The sequence below is a fragment of the Odocoileus virginianus genome, chromosome 31, assembly GCF_023699985.2.
Source record: "Odocoileus virginianus isolate 20LAN1187 ecotype Illinois chromosome 31, Ovbor_1.2, whole genome shotgun sequence".
Classification (NCBI taxonomy): Eukaryota; Metazoa; Chordata; class Mammalia; order Artiodactyla; family Cervidae; genus Odocoileus; species Odocoileus virginianus.
Genome location: NC_069704.1, coordinates 23,359,380 through 23,384,341, shown reverse-complemented (window position 1 = coordinate 23,384,341; position 24,962 = coordinate 23,359,380). Strand labels below are relative to the sequence as shown.

The following is a 24,962-nucleotide window of genomic DNA, read 5'->3' as shown; positions in this document are numbered from 1 at the left end:
CAGGATTCTCTCTTGAAAAAGAATATGGGGGGTTCCTGGATTTAATGCACTGGGCTCTCATTCCCTTAATATCCTTCTAGAGAACCTGAAAGCTCTAGAATATAGTCAGAATAGCTCTGAGTTTTGAAATTAAATTCCCAAGAAATTTTTTTTTCATGTCATGACATTTTTCATGTCACTTGTTAAACACAAAATTCCATAGAAAGAGGAGAGAACTTTGACCACTGTGTAGATGGGATTTAACCAGGAGCTTTGTTCTTCTTCTGTAATGAATAATCCTGAAGAATCATTAACCAGTTATAGATTAAAACAACAACAACAACATCAAAAGTGGCTAAGACTGGTAAAGAATCTGCTGCAATGCAGGAGACCCATGTTGGATCCCTAGGTCAAGAAGATCCCTTGGAGACTCCCATGGACAGAGGAGCCTGGTGGGTTACAGTCCATGGGGTTGCAAAGAGTTGAACACGACTGGGTGACTAAGAGGGTTAGAAACATGCCCCAAATAACACAGGTGATAATGCAGGAGCTGAGATTTTTTTCTATTGTTTGTCATTTCAAAGTTCATATATTTTATATAATTCACTACAAGAAAGCCAGCTATTAGTGAAACCATGGGAAAAACATGCAGAGCTACCTTTTTTGTTAGAGTAATTGAGCAAAGATGGATCCAGAATGTTTCCACCAAGGAAAATGCTCCATGAAATGAGAGTGAATATCCACAGGTATCCCTCCTCCTATCTCTACTTCAGTCTCATGCTAGAAAGATTTGAAAGGCAAGTAAAACAAATGAGAGCACAAAGAGTTACATTTTCTTGTGTCTGCATTCACCTGGTCTATGTATACCCATTCTGTACACCTTATGTACGCCAGTCACTTGATCCTTAACATACCTTTCCCTGGCTGCAGTGTTTTGAATGAAAAGGTAAGAAACAACAGAAAAAAACAGAGAGAGAAGTGGCAATACTAATTGCTACAGTCCAAGAGGCACTGATGGCTTGGATGTGAATGTGAAAATGGAGACAAAGGGGAAGAATTGGGACATAATTTGGACAGAGAATTGAGAAGACAGGCTGATGAAATGGATGGTGGTTGAGGCAAATGTAGGAAACACAGGGAATGTCAAGCTTCTGATTCCGTCAAGGAGGTGTATGATGATGTGAATGGGAAGGCCAAGATGAGAAGGCTGGGAAAAGAAAAGGTGAGGAGAGGTGAAAATCAGAGTTCTGGTTTGTTTGTTTTTTTTTTTCCCAGATGCCCCCAGCATGCAGGTAAAGACACCAGAGAGTTGGCAGCAACTGCAGAGAAAGGAAGGTTAAGAGAGAGTTTGTTGTTAAGATGGATGATATCTAACCAGCAGAGGAAGGTAAATTGATACTGTGGGGGGATAAGGAAGGGGGAAAAGGAAGCAATTGCTTAAGAAAAGCCTCTCAGAAGAAGTTGAGGGTTAGAGCAGCCAAAAGACAAGTGAGTTGAGGGGGTTACTTGTAGGTAAAAAGGCAAGATCATGAGCCTAAAATGAGGAGGGGCAGGTGAAGGCGATGTCTGAGAATTCAGAAACCTAGAGGTGTGGAAAGTCACTTTAAAAGCAGCAGAGCCGTTCTCTCTGAACATCCCACCCTCGCCTTCTCCCACAGAGTCTAAAAGTCTGTTCTGTACATCTGTGTCTCTTTTTCTGTTTTGCACATAGGGCTATGGTTACCATCTTTTTAAATTCCATATATATGCATTAGCATACTGTATTGGTCTTTATCTTTCTGGCTTACTTCACTTAAGACCCAGAGGGATGGGATGGAGAGGGAGGCGGGAGGGGGGATCGGGATGCGGAACACATGTAAATCCATGATTGATTCATGTTAATATATGGCAAAAGCCACTACAATATTGTAAAGTAATTAGCCTCCAATGAATAAAAATAAATGGAAAAAATAAAAATAAATCTTTAAAAAGCAGCAGAGCATTAACACTCGAGGAACTGGTTCTTCGTCCTCTGGAATTTTAATGGTTGGACTTAACTTTAGAGTTGGAAAAAAAACTGGATGTGGGAATTTTGGAGAACTAAAATTAGGGAAAAAATTGTATACTAATGAATATATGCCCACTAAATTGGAGCTCATGAAATCCAGAGCATCACAGCTACATTTGACTGTATTCCAATTTGTACAAGTGATTACGATCTGGAGATGTATACCTCAAGTTTATTATTCTGGCCTTTGTGGTAAATACAACACTAAGGTGATAGAACTGCTGGGACCTGTTTTGGAAGATTTGTTTGATTTGTGTGACTGAACATTTTCTCCTAAAATGGTTCTCATGATAGCTATCCAACTGATTTCTCGCGTGGAATATGTCCATTCAAAGAACTTGATAAACAGAGATGTAAAACCTGAGAACTTCTTAACAGGCTTTCCAGGAAACAAAACTCAGCAAGTTATTCATATTATAGATTTTGGTTTGGCAAAGGAATATGTTGATCCAGAGGCAAAGAAACACATACCATACAAAGAACACAAAAGGCTTACAGGGACAGCTAGATATATGAGCAGATATGTGAGCATAAACACACATTTAGGGAAAGAACAAAGTAGAAGAGATGACTTAGAAGCTTTAGGTCACATGTTCATGTATTTTCTGAGAGGCAGTCTTCCTTTGCAAGGTTTAAAGGCTGACACATTAAAAGAGAGGTAGCAGAAAATTGGAGATACAAAACAAGCCACACCAATAGAAGTGTAATGTGAAAAATTTCCAGCAAAAATGGCAACGTATCTTTGTTATGTAAGAAGGCTAGATTTTTTTTTTTAAAATCCAGAATATGACTACCTCAGAAAACTTCCTACTGACTTGTTTGATTGAAAAGAATATATGTTTGATTATGAATATGACCGGATTGGTAAATAGTTGCCTACTCCAGTGGGTGCAGTTCAGCAAGATCCTGCTCTATCTATTAAATATAGGAGCACATCCACACAGAGAAAAGATACAATTCAAAGATCAGGTTTGCTGTCCTTTTAGATATGAAATATCTTAATTTATTTCTGTATTATCTTCTCACTGTTTATAAATATATTTGGTGTTTTATTATGCCCAGATAACAGTTTTATATGTGCATGCATGCATTTGTGCATGTGTTTGCATATGTGTGTATACATACTTATAGATACATACTGAATGATTAAAATACATATCCTTTTCTTCTATAAAACAGACTGTATACAGACATACTAGAGATAAAAATGCACATGTTTTCAATAGATAGGCTATTTCCCCTAATGTTCACATTAAAATTGTTTAATCATAAATCCTGATTAGCGGTGTTAGTATAAACTTGGAGAATATTGTTCTGTTAGAATGGAAGTGTTTGGATACCCTGTTGTAATGAATTGTAATAGTAGTTGTTCTTTCTAACTGTAGTCTAGTTTAGTGAATAAATTATTTACTGAGTTCTGTTCTTTGAAAGCTACTGCTCTCCACATTACAGAAATGCAGAAGTAAGTAAAAACATATAACCTATGAGAAATGACTTTGTAATGAGTGGTTAAGAGCTCACTGAGCCTCTGGAATCAATCAGACCTGGATACGGCAGGTTACTCATTCACTCAAAACCTCAGTTCTCAGCTATAAAATAGAAATAATGTTTGTTAATTCCTAGCATGTAGTAAGCTTTCATTAAGTTTCAAGTCTTGTGGCTTGTGTTCCTGTTATCATTATTACAATAAATTCACAAATAACTACATAGCAATGCAGGATAAACTCCACCATGGGAGATACCTTAATAAAGTGCCATGAAGGATCATTGGAATCTGTAGGATCTATAAAGATTTGATGCAAAGGTGGTTTTTGAGATGAGCATGAAGAATGAATGGAATCTTTAAAGGCAGGCGAAAGAATAAGAGAATTTTGGAGAGAATGGGCATTAAAAAATTATAAAGCAAAAGTTTAAAAATGTGGAATATGTTTGAGGATAAATAAGCAGTTGGTTTGGAGCAGAGAGCAGGTTCAAGACAAGATATAGAAGATTCATTGAAGAGTTTGTATTTCCTGGGTAAGATAAATTGGAAGCTCTTGAATTTTTGAGCAACATTTCACTCTCCTCTTTTTTGTATAAAGAAACCTTATGAATCCATTTTTGAAATAGAATTTTTGCTGTCACCTTGACTTAAACAGTATCTTTAGAATTTTCAGTTATAACCCTTTTTGGAGAGGGATAGTGTGCTATCTTTTTTGTATCCCATCAGGGTTGAAGTGAGTGTTAAAAAAATGAAATCAAAGAAGAAACACAACTTACAAAAAAGCATAGTCAAATAAAATGCTACATTTATGAAGTATTTATAATAGTATGCTTTAAAGTATAGACAATTTAAAAGATTAGTTTTATAATTTTGCCTTAGAAAAACTGGGCAGTAAAGGGACTTATATATAAATTACTTCAAGTATAAATTAAAAGATATTGATAGCTTGAGTACTCTGATAAGATGCTGTATATAGAAAGAAATGTGAGAAGTGAAGACTTGGGGTATGTGTTTTATAAATCAGTTAATTTCTCAAATGTATGTGGAACAAGACCAGTAATTCATGTTCTGTGAAAATCTCCACTTGAGCTATTAGGTATTGTAATAGATGAAACTCTTCTTTTATTGTTGAATTAAATTATTCTTGAAATAAATTTAAATATTTTAAAGTTTAAAAAATAAATAAATAAAAGCAGCATAGTACACATACTAGAGTTTGCCATAGAATGGCTCAGTAGTCTGAGAACTCAACTTGAAATTTGCAGTCAAGAATTTAAAAGTGGTTTGGTTTTTCACACAAGCCCAGATTAATTGGACGCATGTTTGGAACAACTGGACCATCAACCAGTACATAGAAGAGTGGAAGAACTAAATTCAAGGTGTTATTTAGAAGTGATTGAAATGATGACTATTTTGGCGGGGTTTTGTAGAATGATAAAGAAAGTAAGATTGAAACAAGAGGGAAGGGGGCAGGACACAAGATTTAAAAGAATTACATACACATGTACCCCAATGTCCATTGCAGCACTATTTATAATAGCCAGGACATGGAAGCAACATTTTGTAGCTGTCTATCTACAAATGGGTTAATGAAGAAGACATGGTACATATATACAATGGAATATTACTCAGCCATAAAAAACAACTAATTTGAGTCAGCTGTAGTGAGATGGATGAAACTAGATACTGTTATACAGGGTGAAGTAAGTCAAAAAGAGAAAAACAAATATTGCATATTAGCACATATATGTGGAATCTAGGAAAATGATATCATTGAACCTATTTGCAGGGAAAGAATGTAGATGATGTAGTAGAGAATGGACTGTGGACACAGTTGGAGAAGGAGACAGTGGGACAAACAGAGAAAATAGAATCAACATATATACACTACCACGTGTGAAATAAATAGCTGGTGAGAAGTTGCTATATAACACAGGGAGCCAAGCCTAGCACTCTGTGATGACCTGGAAGGGTAGGATGCGGGGAGGGAGGAAGGCTCAAGAAGGAGGAGACATGTGTATAGTTATGATTTATTCATGTTGTTGTATGGCAGAAACCAACACAACACTGTAAAGTGATTTTCCTCCAATTAAAAAATAAAATTAAAAAGAATAGCATAGCCTGAGGACACAACACATACTGATTAGAACCAAATAGGTGCAAGATGGCAGATCAGCTGACTTCCACTAGACCTTTAGCCTTAGAATAAGCTCGACTTAACACATCAACAAACTAAATGGCATACCCACCAGTGACATGACAGTTCTGAGGCCAAATATAAGGATCAAAAAGTGGTCAGTGACCCAATTCCTGGAAACCTCCACCTCTTCCCCAAAATTGCTGGAATAACCATTGCACCCATCAGTCTATGAAATTATCCAGCTCATAAAAACTAACCACACCATATTTTGAGATTGCTTTCACCATCTGAGATAGACAACACTCTGTCTGTGGAGAGTGTTTCTCTCTAAATAAATCTGCTTACCTATCACTTTATCTCTCATTGAATTCTTTCTGCAATGAGACATCAAGAACCTGAGTTTCATTAAGTCCTGAAACCAAGTGTGTGATCTTAGTTCAAAGGCGATGGGTTCAAGTCCCAAACTGGGTTACATGGTTTCAGTAAGTCCATGCATCGGAAACCCAAATGAGACTTAGGAACTGCTAGGGGAGTTAATTAGGATAAGTGAGCTGGAAGACTAGGAACCCACAGACTGAGAAGGGATTGCAGCTCTGCTCTAAGACATGGTGACGTGAGAGTGGGAGGTGTAATTCTGGGAAGGAGGTGTTGAGCGGGAGGAGAAGAGGCACTCTACCACTGCTGCGTGGGCCAACTACCCGAGGCTGAGGCTACGAAGGATGGTGGCCAGGGTATCATGAACAAGGAGACATTGGGAGAGCGGGACTACTCCATCCATTCCTCTGGCCTTCCCATCCCTCCTCCTCTTCCAGCCTTCTTACTACATGGTACTCAAACCTCTTTCCTTCTGAAACCACATCCTGAATATCCTCATGAATGAAATCCTGCCAAACCTTTGCCTCTCCCTGGATTTCCGGACTTTCTTACAGACTTCATCCCTCTGGATTTGCCACAAATTCACACATTCTGTCTTCCTGAAGTTCCCCTGTGACACTGACCTCCTCACTGCTCCCAAACGTGCCCTCTATTCTTCAACATTCTGAACTCAACCCATCTTTCTATTAGATGCAGAAGCCTGAAGAAGCATCTACTTCCACAGGCCTGCTTTTGAGATGAGTGGCCTCTGTGTTCTTTGATCTGCATTAGCAAATTGCATATATTATGATGTGTATGAGCAAGATTACATAGATTTGTACACAGTTCACTTCTCCATGTTCGTTATGACTGCAGAAAGCACTCAGCACAGGTCCTATCTGATTTATAGGTATAGACTTGAAAGACTTCAGCATTTCCAGACAAATGATCCTGAAGAATTAACAAGTCCAGGTACCCTGTGGCCTGGCATGGCCCCAGCTATATGAGAAGGACACACCAGTCAAGGCCCTTGATCATATGGAGAGGTGATGCATCTCTTATATAGACCTCTAGAATGAAGTCAGAATGAGAGAACAGCTTTGTCGTGAGTTGTTATATAATCACAAATAAAAAGAAATAGATGTCTAACCTGACGTCAATAGCAACTGATAACGAATACATCAACTTTGATTTCCTGGGAAACATAATACTTTTTATATGCCATTTATTGTTTGCTCCAAAATGCACAGTTAAAGACATTCTTAAACGGAATTTTTTGTGTATAGTCTGAACAATGTAAAACTGAATATGTTCTATTTATGAACCCCTACACATAGCTGCAACAGGAAAAAGCTTTCACATTAATCAGTAGGAGTCTTCCAGATTTGACAAGAAACTCAGTTGCTCTTTCTATGGACTGATTTTTATAGCTCACAGATTACTAGTTAAGTGGGCTATGAGAATGGAGGTCCACACCCTGACAAAACACCACAATGCTGGCAGCAAGAACTCTCATGTCTCAAGTCTCTCTTCACCTATTGTAATGAGACAGTGATGGAGCTTTCTCAGTGCACAGGGGCCAGACCCATTGAACTTGGTACATCCTCTTGTCCTTTCCTGCTCTGTGTCTGAGATACTAGTTAGAATTATGCTGTTTATCAGAACTTAACCCTTGGTATTAACTTTGAGCAAACTCAGTGAGATGGCCAGGGAAGTCTGGCCTGCTGCAGTTCATGGGGTCACAAAGAATCAGACACGACTTAGCGACTAAACAACAACCACCCTTGGTATCAACAACCCAAGGAATCCTGAGATCCCCCTCCTTACATTATTATGGAGTTCTTATTCATGTTGAACAGAGGAACCAATACCACCTCCAAATGGCACAGTGTGATCAAACTCTGAACTTTATCTCTCTCCATCAAAGTAATGAGAAAAAAAAAAGGCAAAAGCCAACATGCGTAGCTTCATGGATCAGAAATGGGTCAGAAACACAGTCAGAAGTTTGGGGCCTGGGACTGAAGCTGAAACCACAGGCCAGTAGGCTTCCGAGGTAGAAACAGACTGGTATTCTCTTTCACTCAGTATGTGTTGGAGGACCAGAGCCAGGCTTACTGCTTAACTCTAGCCCTGTGATGAGGGGCTTCTGAGGCTGGCGTAAAAGCCACACCTGGGTGAGTCAGCTACTTGGCAGTCACATGCATCCTACCGGGACCTGGACAAGCCAGGCTGCCTTAGGAATCGGATTTTATAAACTGATGATGTAACTCCAGGGAAGGAACCCCAGGTATGCCTGTGGTAACTGTGGCCCATGTGAAGCCATGGACAGTGAAAGTAATAGCAAAACTCCTACAATAGTGATTAAACAGAAAAAAAATAAAATTTGCTTTTCAAAATGCATTTCCCAACTAAAGTTGGGAGCACACAACAGAAATTAATACTAACCAAGGAAACAACTATTAGAATGTTCACTCCTGACTAATGAAGTAGTACAAAATATTAAAATAGCTGCCATGTTTATATCTTTGGGGAGCTAAAGGAAGGTGGGTCAGCACTTAAAAACAAGTAATTAGAGGGAAAACACGGGGAACTTGTACATAACAAACAACGGTTTGAAATCTTAGAAATGACAGATGTGTTAGCCACTCAGTCGTGTCCGACTCTTTGCAGCCTCATGGACTGTAGCCCGCCGGGCTCCCCTGTCCATGGAATTCTCCAGGCAAGAATGTTGGAGAGGTTGCCCTTTCCCTCTCCAGGGATCAAACCTGGGTGTCCTCCATTGCAGGTAGCTTCTTTACTATCTAAGCCACCAAGGAAACCCAATACAGACACTGACATTTTAAAAAGCTTTTGAAGGATAAGACAGATATTACCCAACTCTTTCTTTCTTTGGAAGAGAATGGAGTAAATCAGAAGAAAGAACTGAATAGCTCCTATCTAGAACACAGGGCAGAGAGAAACAATTGAAAATATTAACTCATGGATGAAAAGCTTGCTGATTGATTTCCAGATTGGAGGAAGAACTAAATAACAGAATCATTAGAAATTAGCCTATTTATACTGGGGTGAAACTGAATAATATCAAAAGGTAAAAAGAAAGCTTAGAAAATTACCAGAGAAGACAGACCCACAAAAAGCTGATAGTTAGATGATAGATTTTTAAATTTGTAGTAACAGATGCCCGAAGACAATGAAATAACTTTTGTCTTAAAATTGCAACTTGAAATCTAGAATTCTGTGTGTTGAGTAGAAAGCATTAGTCAGAAAGGAAATCTTTGACTAAGAAAAAGGACAATACATCAAGATAAGATATTTAAAATTGATAGCTAAAATACATAAATTCAGGAAAACCTAATCTTGGATAAAGGCCCCCATTGGGTCAGCAGATAAACAATCCACCTGCAATGCAGGGGACACAGGTTCAATCCCTGGGTCAGGAAGATCCCATGGAGGAGGAAATGCAACCCACTCCATTATTCTTGCCTGAAAAATCCCATGGACAGAGGAGCCTAGTGGGTTATGGTCCAAAAGGTTGAAAGAAGTCAGACATGACTGAGCATGCACAAGTCCAATCTTGGCAAGGATGGAAAACGCAAGAAAAGCTGGACAGAATTGGGAAGGAGCTTCCATTTCTTTAAGCCCCACCCCCACCTAAGAACACAGGAACATCTGACAAATCTTCATTACCTCTTACTTGACTTTGATTTGATAATTGCCCCCCTTACCTTAGTGTAAAAGTATTATAATAGGCAAATCCACATTCGAATGAACCAGACAATAACTGGGAATTAAACTGTAATCTGGAAAAAGGTCCAGAGGGACATTTGAAAGGATTTCTTTTATAGACCCAGAAGAAAGTTACATAATATATGTAGCAAAAGGGTTAGCTTGATTTTCAGTGCTCGCAAAAGGCAGATTGGCTCACCAACGTCATGTCTGGAAGAAAATCTCAGGGCTCAGGATTAGGAAAATCCAGTTTCCTTATTCTGAGGCTCTATGCAGGATTCAGGGCCTTTCCTGGTGGCTCACATGGTAAAGAATCCTCTTGCAATGCAGGAGACTCAGGTTTGATCCCTGGGTAGGGAAGATCTCTTGAAGAAGGGAATGGCTATCCACTCCAGTATTCTTGCCTAGAGAATCCCATGAACAGAGGGGCCTGGCAGCCTACAGTCCATGCAGTCGAGTCAGACATGACTGAGAAACTGAACACACACATGCAGAATTCAGAGAAATCCAAGCAGCTTATTTTAGGGATTTCTTTCGGGAATCACCCAGAAATGCAGAGGTGAGCATCAAATCTATACCCAGCTAAGTTGTCATTCCATAATAGGGATAAAACACAGGCATTTTCAAAAATGCAAAGTAATTTACCATTCAGAACCATTTGCTTAAAATGGGGTGGGAAATATCTAGAGAGACAGAAGAAACACAAGTAAGCAAAACAACTGTAAACCTGCTTAAACTGTGGTTAAATAATCTGCTTAATTAGTGGCAAAATGCAAGCAGTTGAACATGACCAGAGCAGAGCACACAACCACAGTTTAGGTTTCAAGAACAGGTATACTATTGGGAGAAATGGAAAAGAACAGTGAGATTATCTACAAGGAATAATTATTGTGTGAGACAGGGATATTTAAACCAGGAAAGGAGGAAAGTGGGTACAAGATCAAGAAAATGGAGGTGTGATATGATAGTTAATAGCTTGAAGGGCTCCATGGTTGAACTAGAGAAAATTGGTTGGGATACCAAGAGGTGGTGGTGAGGGAATAAGATGCTCACAATTAAGGCTTTGAGGGAAATGCTGCTGTTGACAATGATCAATTCTAGAATTTAACCATGGGAGTGAGCTTCTGAGGTGACTTGATAGAAAAGAGCATTGGTAGGAAAGTGTAGGAGTGAAGGGGAGCCTGGATATAGGGTGTGTTGGTCCACGTGAATGTTGAAGTCACCGAATATGGTGACAGGACTGATGAAGGAAAAGCAGGAAGTCAGATACTAAACTTTCTCAGGAATAATAGGGAGCACTTTAGTTACGAAAAGGGCAGGAGATTTTAGGTAATGAGCTTCAAAGTTGGGGGAAGTGGTTAGTGAAGAAGGAGGAATAGTAGTCATGAAGTCATAATAAGGAACAAGAAGACGGATTTTCCACTTCTAGTCTTGGGAGTAAAGAGTGCGGAAGAAGTGGCTACGCTTCAGATGGCCAAAGCTAAAACAGTATCCTGAAGGAAAAAGTCATTTTCAGTTAAAATGTTAAAGTAAATGATTGACTGAGAGGAGAGAGATGTCGTTCTAACCACAGTCTCTATAAGGCTCAATTGGGAGACTTGGGGAAGCTGGAAAAACCTCTAATGCCCACAAGGTTGGGTGTGGGGTGAGACCTGAGGCTACAGAGCATAATGAAATCAATACTAATATTCTGCTAGGAGTATGTGGGTCAGTAGTTCTAATGATGGTGTCTTTTGAGAAACTAGGCTACATTGTACACAGTACCATCCACAGAGGAGGTGTTTGGGTGAATAAGTGGAAACCAGGGTGGATCCCTTGTTGAGGAGGCAGAAGTAGGGAGAGCATGTGGCAGTCATTCTAGACTCAGTCCTCAGCTAGAGGGACTGACAGAGGCCTGGATGGTCACAAATGCCAGCACAGCTGACTTGGCAAGAAGAATGATGAGCGTGTGATAGATACAAAGCATGCAATTACCTGCTGTGGATATTCCTCAGAAACTAGGATAATATTGAGTGCTAGGTCAAGAGTTTGATGTTTGTCGTATAGACATCTTACTTTCTACTGGGAGACATAATCAGCCGTGAGGTCTTTAGCTTCAGATCTTCCTTAAGGTACATCACAAGTGATATGACTGATGCCCAATCTCAAAGTCGCTTTTACTCCAGTGCTTTCACTAAAGCTATGGCCCCTTACCTCCTTTCAGTCGCTGCTGGGAAACGATGGAAGGTCAGAATAATTGGAAGCCACAAGATAACCCTGGATGAGTCAATAGGCATGCAATTCCTCAAGGCCAACAAATGATCAGTTCATGGAATGATTGGGTAGATTTTACTGTGGGCTCCACACATCTGAGCTGCGAGGAACCCATTTGTAGAATACTCTGGGTTACTACTAACACCTCACTTCACATCTTAAACCACTGATCTGAACTACCCTGGCACCAGGAATCATGTATGCATTCATCAGTTCAGTGCATCTCCATGCATGTCATTTTTCACTGGTAAGTCAAAAACTGTGGGGAATGTTTTTTCACTGGTAAGTCAAAAACACGGGGAATGTTTTCAAGGAACTCGGAGTCAAGAAGGGGGACAAGTTATCCCATCATCTTTCTAGTGCTGCAAAGAAAAAACATCGGAGCCTTTGCAGTGACCTAGAATACGAGGCGCTGACAATCTGAAAACTGCAAAGCTGGAGACAGCAAACAAATGTCAGTTGTTCATTTAAAGGCCCATTTCCTCACTCTCAGTTGAATTGACTAACAGGAACTCTCTCCATATTTTCCCTTATTTTCTCTGTGCCCATTAAATATGTAAAAGTTTGTTTAGAATGTGTGCTCTCTGAACTTGTATGCTTCTGGGAACAATCCAAACCTCTGGAACATTCCAGACACTTTTGCTGACCTGGCTAGAGAGCTGATATTCTCTAAACTATGTCATATGAAGCAAAACTTATGCTCAGTGATTTCATTTGTCATTTTGCTCATTTCCTAGAGATTGTACATGCATATCAAATTAACTCAGATGCTTAAGATTTGCTGAATTCCTTCTTCTTTCAGTTGGCTTTTTTTTTTTTTTTCAAAAAGACAGAGCATATGTGAGCCTTTTTATTCTTAGCTCTCCAAATCTCTGTCTTACAGCTTTTGCGTTTTCCTGTCTAATCCTTTCACTGGATTTAGGAAAGTGTCATTTATTTGGTTGAAATGCTAATAATTATCTTTCATGATGCAGATTTCATGATGTGTTAAAAATTTCTCTTTGACCTGTCAACATCTCTCTACGTCTTCTGACATCAGCTGCAGTGCGTGGTGCACAATGAGTATGTATACAGAATTCTCTCTCTTTCTCTGCTCCCCTCTCCTTTTCTCTCTAACATATACATGCATGCATGTATGCGTCAAAGCTAACATAGGCATGGACATATTTTTGTGATAGATAATTACACCAGAAATTGAGCAGGTCTCTTTGAAACTGGGAACAAAGGAAACAATTGAGAGAGTATCAGAGAAAGGATGATGACCATTTGTATATGATATGGTCTAGGAAGGAAAGAGATAACATCAAACAAGAAAGTGTAAATGTTTTCAGCACATCTGTGTTGGGGTAATCAATGCAGGGTTTGGGGAAATCAATGCAGATGAGTGGGTTGTTGCTGTTAAGTTGCTAAGTCCTGTCTGACTCTTTGAGACCCCATGGACTGTAGCCCACTAGGCTCCTCTGTCCATGGGATTTTCCCAAGCAATAATACTGGAAAGGGTTACCATTTCCTTCTCCAGGGGATCTTCCCAAGCCAGGAATCAAACCTGTATTTCCTGAATTGAAGGCAGATTCTTTGCCACTGATCCACCAGGGAAGCCTTAGAAGAGTGGGTGCCCTGGGGTTAACAGCTGTAGCCTGAGGAAACAATAGGAGGGGTTAGTTAGCCTCACCTGCTATTCAGTGAGGGTGGTTGTTAGAAGGCTGCCTGACAGGGCTTGTACCAGCAGGAGTGGGGCACGGCAAGCCTGCGGTTGAGGCAGCCATAAAGACTCAGTTCCAGCCATCAGGGGCTCCTTGTTCTCCCCCCTTTGATGACAGGGGGTAGGGGGCGAGGGAGCCTCCTAGTACTCAGAGAGAGAGAAAAGGATCCACAGTGGCAGGGGTGATGCCAAGCACACTTCCTCTGCTCAGGGATGCTGTTCTATTGTAAAAGCTAGTTATTCATTAATACTACCTTACCCTGATCTGGCTCTAAGAAGATTATGATGTACTTGGTGCATTCAGATGGAATAACACTCCAGGTTACAGTCACCTGCAGAAGCAAGTTTAAAAAAGCGAATTCCTGCCTCTCTCCACTATACTCAGGGAATCAGATCTGCTAGTAATGCAAACCATTTCAATAGCATGAAACCCTTAGTAGCCAAACACATTAGTCTTTTGGTCTCCCATTTGGTACATCCAAACTCAGGATAGAAATAATAGATGTTCCCAGCATAGTGCTGTCTTATTTCCAGCTGCATTACTTAGTACAAAGACATACCATCTGGCTATTCATACACACACTCACTCATGGTCCCATCACTTAAGTTATTTCCATGGTTACTGAAAATAAGACCCAGGGCACTAGAAACTCTACAATAGCTAGAAAAATGCTGAGTATATATTGAAACTCTGTTTCACCTTCAGAAAAAAAAAAAAAAAAAAAAAACAGATTCCTGAAAGTAACCTCCCCTGTGTTTGAAAATTAGTTCAAAGCCTGAGAAGATCCTAAAAGTGATTTTTCTCTTTGTACCTAAGAAGTTTGCACTCCCTAGCAAGAAATTTGCATTAGGTTGGCAATGTGTTAAGGGATGATAGGAAGGTTATTTGTTCTTTCATTGTTTTACTTTTCTGCCATAAATGCATTCATTTTGAAGACAGGCCAAATCTCACTTTGAATCAAAACAGCAAAGACTGAATCAAAACAAACTGAAGCCAGAAATGTTATGGCTGCATCCAGTCCTGGGATCAGAGTGAAAAAATAAATAAACTTCATTTGGGGTAATCTCCCCCCTACCAGAGAATGGGAGCGGGGGTGAAAACCTCAGGAGGGTCCTTCTGGCTAATAAGTCCAGATGAGCAATTTTCAAAGTAGGTTCTATCTATTAGTAGTCATGTCAACAGAAGTTACATAAAAAAAAAAAATCATATCCAGACAGGTTTGAGAAATGTAACATTCCATGATATTAACATTAATTACTTTAACTGAGAATTGTGTGAATCTCCGAGAGAATGACATGGTAAACATAAAATTATTCAAACTCATTTGACAATGGAGTCCTTTAATTTTTTTTTATAAAACTTTTAGGAAGGAAAAATGTTTCCCAGAAACATATTTTGAAAATTAACTATAATCTGATTTTTCTCAGATCCCGAATATGTGTGTTAAAAGACTGCTTTTCAGAGACAACCAAGATATAGAAACCAGAACTGTTTGTAGAGCTACAGATAATGCATCAGAATCAACTTCTCAGGATGGCTGAGACATAAGCATTTTGAAAGACGTCATTTCCTATTGGAGGATTTTTTTTTTTTTCACTTAAAGAAGACCCTTTTAACACTTCTCATAAAGTCAGTTTACTATTGACAAACTTTGAACATTTTTAGTTTTTGCTTATCTAAGTATCTTTATCTCTCAGAAGATACACTCCATGTTACAGTCACCTGCAGAAGCAAATTTATAAGAGAATTCTTGCCTCTCTCTATTTTACTAAGGGAATATAGTGTAGTAGAATTATTAAGAATTATTAGAATTGAAGAATCTCCTTCAATTCTAAATGATAACCTTCCTGAGTAGAATGTACTGTGTTGTAGGTTTTCTCTTTCAGTACATTAAATACATTATGGCATTTCCTTCTAGCCTGTTTTTAGGAGTTTCTCTTTATCTTTAATTTTTGCCATTTTAATTATGATATGTCTTGCTGTGGGTCTCTTTGGGGTCATCTTGTTTGGAAATCTCTGTGCTTTCTGTACCTTGATATGTTTCCTTCCTAAAATTATGTCAGTTTTCACCCATAATTTAATCAAATACATTTTCTACCCCTTTCTATTTATCTTCTTCTGGAAGGCCTATAATGCCAATATTAGATATCCTAGGTATTGTCCAAAAGATCCCTTAAACTGTTTTTATTTCTTAATTTATTTTTCTTTTTGCTGTTCTAATTGGGTGATTTCTAATTTTCTGTCCCCCAGATTGTTTCTATATTCTTCTGTAGTACCTAATCTGCTGATAATTCCCTTAGATGTTTTTCTTTTTTTAATTTCAGTTATTGTATTGTTCATCTCTGACTGGTTCTTTTTTTTTCCCCTCATTTATTTTTATTAGTTGGAGGCTAATTACTTTACAATATTGTAGTGGTTTTTGCCATACATTGACATGACTGGTTCTTTTTTATATTTCTCATTCTCTGTTAATATTTTCACTGTGTTCATCTGCTCTTTTTCCCAATTCAGTTAGCATTTTTCTTACTATTGCTTTGAACTCTCCATCAGGTAGGTTATCTCTTTTTCATCAGAGTTTTTTTAAGGGTCCTTTCCTTTTTCTTTCATTTGAGACATATTCTCACCTATTTTCTCATTTAGTTTAGCTTCCTCTGTCTTTATGAAATTGGGTGAAGCAGTTACCTGTCACAATCTTGAATGCATGTCTTTGTATGATAGCACCCCCAGGCAGTGTGGATGCACCCAGTGACTTTGGTGGGAGAGTTGAATCTGAAGTGAGCACAGGCTACATCTTCCCCTGAGAAGCCCTGGCCGCCACCACCTTGATGAGAGGTAGGGCTGGAGCTAGGGCTGGAGTTGAAGGGGTTAGAGACAGAGTCAGTTTCATGCTGGGGCTTCTCCTAGGTTCAGTGACTGTCGCTGCTCTACTGGGGAAAGAGTCAGGACCCAGTGGGCTGAAGCAGAAGCCCTTGAGAAGCTGGATTTCTCCCATGTATGTGATGATGGTTTCTGCCTCGTTGAAGTCAAAGTAGAGATCTGAGGGCTAGGGCCTGCACTTCTGTTTTAGTTTTACTTATTCCCGCTTTGTGCATGCCTTGGTTAGAGTCTGGGTCAGTGCTGCATGCTAAGCTGGCCCTGCTCCTTCCCAACTCTGCACAGGGACATTCCTGCTGGCAATGTGGAGGCTGGACATTCCAGCCTCCACCCTGGTGGAACAGCAGCCCTGGAGCAAGATGGGCTGAAGAACGGGCCCAGTGCAAGCCTAGAGGCATGCGAGGCCAGTCCTGGCAAGCCAGCCAGAGCCCCAGGCAGTTTCAATAAGCTGCCTAGGTGTGCACATGCTTCTCGAGCTGGAGTCTCTCCTTTGTATCATCCTTCAGTAAACCCCACTGATTTTCAAACTGGCTAAAGTGGTTTGTCTTCTTGGTGTTGGACCTCCAGCTTGTGGTTCTTAGTATGTGGTTTGAACCTCTGGCTCCCCAAAGAGGATCAAGTCTGGGATATCCCCTTCTTTCATGTACCTGCTAGTGGTGCAGGCCCCAATCATATTGCTTCTCTGCCCTTCCTAACAGACTCCATGTGGATCTTTCTTTATAGTCCTGGTTGTAGAAGACTTGTTTTGCTAGTTCCCAGATCAATATCAGTGACAGTCCCTCTATATGTAGTTGTAGTTTTGATGTGTTCTCGAGAAGAGGTAAGCCCAAAATCCTCCTACTCTGCCATCTTGACCACAAATGTTTTGAATGAATTAAAATTTTGACAGCAAAACAGCTTCATTCTAAAACAAATCTGCATCAACATCAGAGTTATCAGGAAATGCCTTGTGCACATAGGCAGTCCTGTGTGCCTCTGGGTATTGAATTTCCTGTATTCATCAACCTCTCCTCAGGTGTAGCTGAGAGCCTATCACCCCAAGATGAAGAACCCTCAGACTACTTCAGCAGATGGGAAACCCACACTCGCTCAGAGCCCTGCCCCTACCTACCAAACCATGCTTAATCCTGTCCTCTTCTCCCCCCACCCTCCCTGCCATGGGCCTTGCAGTCATTGCAACATGTACTTCTCAATCTCAAGTCTTCCTAAACCAATGGTGCATCCAGTCACAAAGAATAAGCTAAGAACAGTCAGTTTAGTTGCTCAGTCATGTCTGAATCTTTGCAACCCCATGGACTGCAGCACGCCAGGCTTCCCCGCCCGTCACAAATTCCCAGAACTTACTCAAATTCATGTCCATAGAGTTGGTGATGCCATCCAACCATCTCATCCTCTGCCATCCCCTTCTCCTCCCTCCTTCAATCTTTCCAGCATCAGGGTCTTTTCCAATGAGCCGCTTGTTCACATCAGGTGGCCAAAGTGCTGGAGTTTCAACTTCAACATCAGTTTTTCCAATGAATATTCAGGACTGATTTCCATTAGGATTGACTGGTTGGATTTCCTTGCAGTCCAAGGGACTCTCAAGAGTCTTCTCCTACACTACAGTTCAAAAGCTTCAATTCTTCAGCTCTCAGCTTTCTTTATAGTCCAACTCTCATATCCATACATGACTACTGGAAAAACCATAGCTTTGACTAGATGGACCTTTGCTGGCAAAGTAATGTCTCTGCTTTTTAATATGCTATCTAGTTTGGTCATAGCTTTTCTTCCAAGGAGCAAAAGTCTTTTAATTTCATGGATTCAGTCAACATCTGCAGTGATTTTGGAGCCTCCCAAATAAAGTCTCTCATTGTTTCCATTGTTTCCCCATCTATTTACCAGAAAGTGATGGGACCAGATGCTATGATCTTAGTTTTCTGAATGTTGAGTTTTAAGCCAACTTTTTCACTCTTCTCTTTCACTTTAGTTCTTCTTCACTTTCTGCCATAAGGGTGGTGTCATTTGCTTATCTGAGGTTATTGATATTCCTCCCAGCAATCTTGATTACAGCTTGTGATTCATCCAGCCCAGCATTTCTCATGATATACTCTGCATATAAATTAAATAAGCAGGGTGGCAATATACAGCTTTGACATACTCGCTTCCCGATTTGGAATCAGTCTGTTGTTCCATGTCTAATTCTAACTGTTGCATCTTGACCTGCATACAGATTTCTCAGGAGGCAGGTAAGGTGGTCTGGTATTCCCATCTCTTTAAGAATTTTCCACAGCTTGTTGTTATCCAAATAGTCAAAGGCTTTAGCATAGTCAATAAAGCGGAAGTAGATGTTTTTCTGGAACTCTTGCTTTTTCGATGATTCAGCAGATGTTGACAATTTGCTCTCTGGTTCCTCTGCCTTTTCTAAATCCAGCTTGAATATCTGGAAGTTCATGGTTCACATACTGCTGAAGCTTGGCTTGGAGAATTTTGAGCATTACTTTGCTAGTGTGTGTGATGAGTGCAATTGTGCAGTAGTTTGAGCATTCTTTGGCATTGCCTTTCTTTGGGATTGGAATGAAAACTGACCTTTTCCAGTTCGGTGGCCACTGCTGAGTTTTCCAAATTTGCTGGCATATTGAGTGCAAGCAAGCTAAGGACATTGCATTGTATTTTTAAGTTTAGAAAAATAGAGGATTTAGAGAATATTAATTTTCATTGTTTATAAAAATCTGAGGATTAGTATGTAAAGACATGTGATGAAAATATCTTTAGAACATTCTTTCCTGAAGCTTCAGTGATTTTCACTCTTGGAAGGCCTGCATGGAAATTTCCTTTATAGGCCTGCAAATGCCCCTCCTTCTCTTCAGCACCTGGGATTGACCAGTTACTGGTAATGGACATGGGGCTTCAAAATCTCATAACATACGGACAGCAGATGATAAGAATGTGGAATGCTTTAGAATGCTTTGCTGGGAACTCTGATTTCACTCGAAATTATGTTTGCTTGTTCTTTGTGTTTCTGTAAAGACATCTCTCGGGGTCCTGAATGAGCCTGGGGCCCTACATGGAGGCTCTTAATCCAGTTCAAAGAGAGTCAGCTTGGGGCCTGCACTAGTGGGTAACTGAAGACTCACCTTTTGGCAAGTGCCATAACAAAGGATGTGGCATGTTCATACCGTTTGGCAATGCAACTGTAAGGAATAAAGGGACAATATAATAATAAAGGTTTTTATAATAAATATAAAATTAAAAATTATAAAACTTCATTTCTATCCCTTGCTGTCTGAATATATATTTTGTTATAATAAAAATAATCAGAATAAGGTACACAGAGAGAAAATGAAACATTTTGGCAGATCTCAAGACAGAAGTGAATCTCTGCAATCTAAAAATAAAGGATTTTTGGATTTGGAGATTTGGTCATTTTTCCAGAATTTATATGCCCCATACTTTATGTGCCAAAATTTATTGGGTGCAAAAGAAAAGAATTAGACAAAGGTTGGCCCTCATTCACTGTCCAGTCAAAGAAGAGAGAAGGATGTAAATATGAAATCACAACATATTATTAAGTAGGGGTGTATAGAAAATGTGGTGAGAATACAGCACAAAATGAAGGAGTGAGAAACTCAGCATTGAGTGATGGGTAAAACTTCCTGAAATTGTGAGCTTTTAGATACAGCAGAAAGAGTCCTTAGCATTTCATAAGGCTAAGAGAAGGCAGATGCACCACCAAGAGTGCAGAGAATATAGGTCACCAGGTGAGAAATGATGGAGAAAAGGGAAGGAAAGCAACTGAAGAAGAAGCATATGCTAAAACCAGCTATCCAGAGAGCAGCTGGAGTGAATTCTCGAGCCTGGAATGATGGAAAGGATGAGGAGCACACACCTTGAAATGAGGGAGCCAGGGCCTTTGCACAGTCATGGGCTACATGCTGCTGGAGTGTGTCATGGAGTCTGGGCTACCAGCGGAAGGGCAGTGGCTTGGCTTTGGAGAATTCCTGCAGCCTGAAACAGGCAGGAGGCTTCAAATATTTTGGCAGTGTGAAATCAGGTTCTGCTACAAAGGGATGTTGGAGGAACAGTTCCAAAGACTTCATCAGATGATCCAGATGAAAGAGTCAACTAGTGAGAATGTGGAAAAAGAGAAGGAGGCGATGACAAAAAGCCTAATTGAAGTGGACAGTGCTCGTATAGCCAGAGACTCCAGAGAAAAAAAGCAAGTTAAGGCGAGGGTGGGATGTTTCGAGAGAACAGCATCGAAACATGTATATTATCTATGGTGAAACAGATCACCAGCCCAGGTTGGTTGCATGAGACAAGTGCTCAGGCCTGGTGCACTGGGAAGACCCAGAGGGATCGGGTAGAGAGGGGGGTGGGAGGGGGGATCGGGATGGGGAATACATGTAACTCCATGGCTGATTCATGTCAATGTATGACAAAACCCACTACAATATTGTAAGGTAATTAGCCTCCAACTGATAAAAATAAATGAAAAAAAAAGAAATAAAAATTTTAAAAATGAGAAATTAGTGAAGTTTTGGACTTTTGTGACTATGCTAAAACTGAATGGTTATGTCTAGTAAGCAATTTGAATGATGAAATGGTAGCTGAGGTCTTAAGTTTGTACCAAGTCACAGAGCCCAAAATCAGAAGAGAAGAAGAAAGTAAAAAACATTCATACTGGTATTTCTATTGTCAAACAAACTTCTCTGTAGTAGCTCTGTGGCTGGACAGAGATAGACACATATTAAGCAGAGAAATCGTGGCTCACTGGTAAAGAAGCTGCCTGCAATGCAGGAGACCTGGGTTCAATCCCTGAGTTGGAATATCCCCTGGAGAAGGGAAAGGCTACCCACTCCAGTATTCTGGCTTGGAGAATTCCATGGATTGGGTAGTCCATGGGGTCGCAAAGAGTCGGACACGACTGAGCGACTTTGAGTTTCACTTTCAAGCAGAGAAAAATAAAATAACAACATTAAGCAGCATGCCATAGAGCATCACTCTACATCCTGGAGATGTTTGTTGGACTGACAGGAAATGAAGCTCTTTTGATTTCAAGAGGAAGAGAAGACTGAAGAACTCTGCTTTTAAATTTGTTTTCTGGGAGATTCATGTTATGTTGTTAATCAACAGTCCTGCTTTGACAGTTTTCATTTCCTATAAATACAAATCCCCAAAAGAATGTCCACTGTTTCCTGACTCAAATCCAGAAGGAGCAGGTGTGTTCACTGGGTGAGTCATGCCATTAGCAGACAAGACTGTGACGTGGCTGCAGGGTCCCTTAAGGGAATAAAAGCAACCTCAGAGGAGGGCCAGGCTTCTGGAATCACAGTTATTTGGAATTTGGGGATTCTGATAGGCGTGGTTCTCATTTTTCATTCCTGCTGAAAGCAATAGCATCATCTGATATTCCAAGGAAATTTTCTACATAAATAACTGAATGTAATTTTTATCCATTCATCTGTTGATAGATATAAACTGTTTCCATGATTGACTATGGATTAAAGAAATAAAAGATGAGATACAGACAATGAAAAATTACTCTGTTTTAAAAACGAAAAAAATTCTACCACATGTGACCACACGAATGAATCTAGAGGACCTTGTGCTAAGTGGGATAAGCCAAACACAGGATGAGTATTTTGTGAGTCTACTTATATGAGAAGCAGAGTAGCATAGTGGTTGCCAGGGAATGGAGGAGGGGGAATGGGTTGTTACTGTTCGATAGATATAAAATATCAGTTATGCAAGATGAATGAGCCCTAGCCATCCACTATGCAACACTGGGCATGCTCTTAAACATCTGTTAAATGGGTAGATCTTATTTTACTTGTTTTTACCATAATCAAAATAAATAGATGAATCAGTAGGTCAGTCTCAAAACTCTTCTTATTTTCTTTAAATTCACAAGATACATGTGTACTGAGATGATGTCCTTACCAGTTTCCCAAGTCAAAATACCCACTTTACCCAAAGCATCTCAGGGGAAGTTCTTTCATAAAGAAGTAACACATACATATATTAAGAACACTTCACTTCATTCTAAATAAATACATTGACAATTAAATTAGTTATCATATTGATGAAAGCACACGTAATATCATATGTTTTATTTGAAGGTCTCTTTCTCAAAACAGTGATGCAAGAGGGTCAAAATATTGAATACGTTTGGAGATAATAGTAGTTTCTGGTGCTAGGTTCCACGTTCATCAATCTTGTAAATCACAAAGTCTTGTTTAGACAATTAAAACAGAGGTGCTACAGTGGAAGACCTAGAAATGGAAAGAGGAATTTTATATTCCTTTCTCAAATTATTTTTGTCATTAATACGAACATACTCATGAAATAGGAAAATAGGCGGTACAGCCTAATTTAGGAGACAAAGTTATATTCTGTAGCTTTAATATCATTAAATCTGACTAAATGCTAAATAAAATAGGAGAACTTTTTAAAACTACCACTACAACTCAACTTAGAGGCAACACCACAGTAAGGAGCTCTGCTGGGTGAAATACTGAGTCATGTTTGTGGGAAGTACAAATGTGGTTTCATGTTCAGAGGATCATGTTAGTCATCATTCTTCTGGGTTCTCTCCTACCTCCTAAATAACTTCTCGTCCCCTGTCGCTCGGCCCTGCCTTTCCCACAGGGTCCCTGGCACCAGGCACATGACAGGTGAGGCTCCTAGGCTGATGGCGCCTGTGCAGCAGCTGTTCTTGCCTCAAAGAAAAGGAGGCCATAGGTTGCATCAGGACGAATGAGTGCAAGTCACTCTAAAACAGCAGAGCTGAGGTCATTCTTCCCGCAAAAAAAGTCACTGGAGATGTAGTAAGTTGACAGCAGCTTTCAGGGGATGATATGACAGACAGCTTTCCCTGGCCACATGTCATTGTTACACATCAGAAAGCAAGCTTGTTCATCCAGATGGACTCAGGATACAGAAAATGATAATCATTCATTCCAATATTCCTAGCTCTTTTTACGGTGTGACCGCAACTTTCACTCATTCTTTTTCTTCTATGTGCATGTCACTCTAAGAGAATTTCTGAGACTAGTTGAACTTCAGTGAAGATCCTAGAAAGCAGTATTAGATATCAATATCATTATTATGGAATAATGTGCATCATAATGTATAATTTATGGTAATCAAACTGTTCTTGAAAAGCTGCAAACTAAATGGTTATATGACTTCTGTTGGGAGATTGTGCTATTGCTCAGAAACTATTTATTCCCTCTGTCACACTCCCAACCCGCCCCTGGAAGATGGATATCCTTGTCCCATGAGTGATGGAAGGACTTGCTTTGGTTTATGGGGATGAGAGTGGGAGAGCGGAGCCAGAGTCTCCTGGCGGTGCAAAGACATAAGCACATGTGCTTGTGTTGGCTCATTCTGCGTGCTCCTGCTGTCTGTGCCAGATAGTGGTCTCTGATTCTTCCTTCAGTGTGAAAACGCACAAGAATCAGATATCTGCCTACTTGCAGCCTGTCGGGGAACTGGCACAGCCTACCTGCAAACTCAGGAGTGAGAAGTAAAGAAATGCTGCCTGCTTTAAGTCACTGAAAAAACGAGTTTTTGTTGCCTCCGCAAAAGATAATACACTTACCTGTTTGCACAATGACCTATAATATCATTTCAGAGTGTACCTTTTGCTTGACTAATCCTCAATTGACAGTTATCAGCTATTTATTGCCACAATAATGCTGCATGACGAACGACCCCCAAATTTCAGAAGCATACAAAATTTTAGGTTTCTTTAGCATTTGTGTATTGACTTGGGCTTGACTGGGTGAGTCAGCTGGGGTAGCTCTGTACCATGTGTCTGACATCCAAATTCCTGAACCAGGGGTTTATCCCATATGTGAGAGCCCAACTGTGCAACCATTCTACAAGCCTCTACTCTGTCATGAGTGCTAAATCCCAAGTCACATGGCCAAACTGATAATAGAACAGGGAGGTATTCTCTTTCTTGGAAGTATAGCGAAAAGACTGAATATTTCTAAAATTAATCTAATTCACCACACTTGTTAGCCCTAATATTTTAAGAAAGGTGTTTGCTTTTTCTTTTACATTCTGCTTTCCTTTTCCATATTTGAGTCTAAGGAAATACAATATAAAGACATATTCATAACCAGTATACAGTGCCTTCAAAAGACTTCTGCCGTTGAGCACTTATCTGTAATGACCTGTAAGCTAATTAACTGATCATTGCCATAATATCTATTTAGTATTGATCAAGCATAGTGGAACATATTGAACAGCAAACTTGTGACTATGACATGAATCCCTGTTGTCCAATATTGTGCCATAAGTCACACTTGGCTACTGAGCATTTGAAATGCATCTAGTCCAAAATCAGAAGCTTTGTTAGTATAAAATACACATCAGACTTTGAAGACTTCCTGTAAAAGTGTAAAACATATCACT

General features: G+C 39.8%; 1 pseudogene; it reads left to right on the top strand.

The window, feature by feature from the left end:
* Positions 1-1,177: 1,177 nt before the first annotated feature.
* LOC110150789 (casein kinase I-like) lies at positions 1,178-24,070 on the top strand (annotated as a pseudogene).
* Positions 24,071-24,962: the final 892 nt, after the last annotated feature.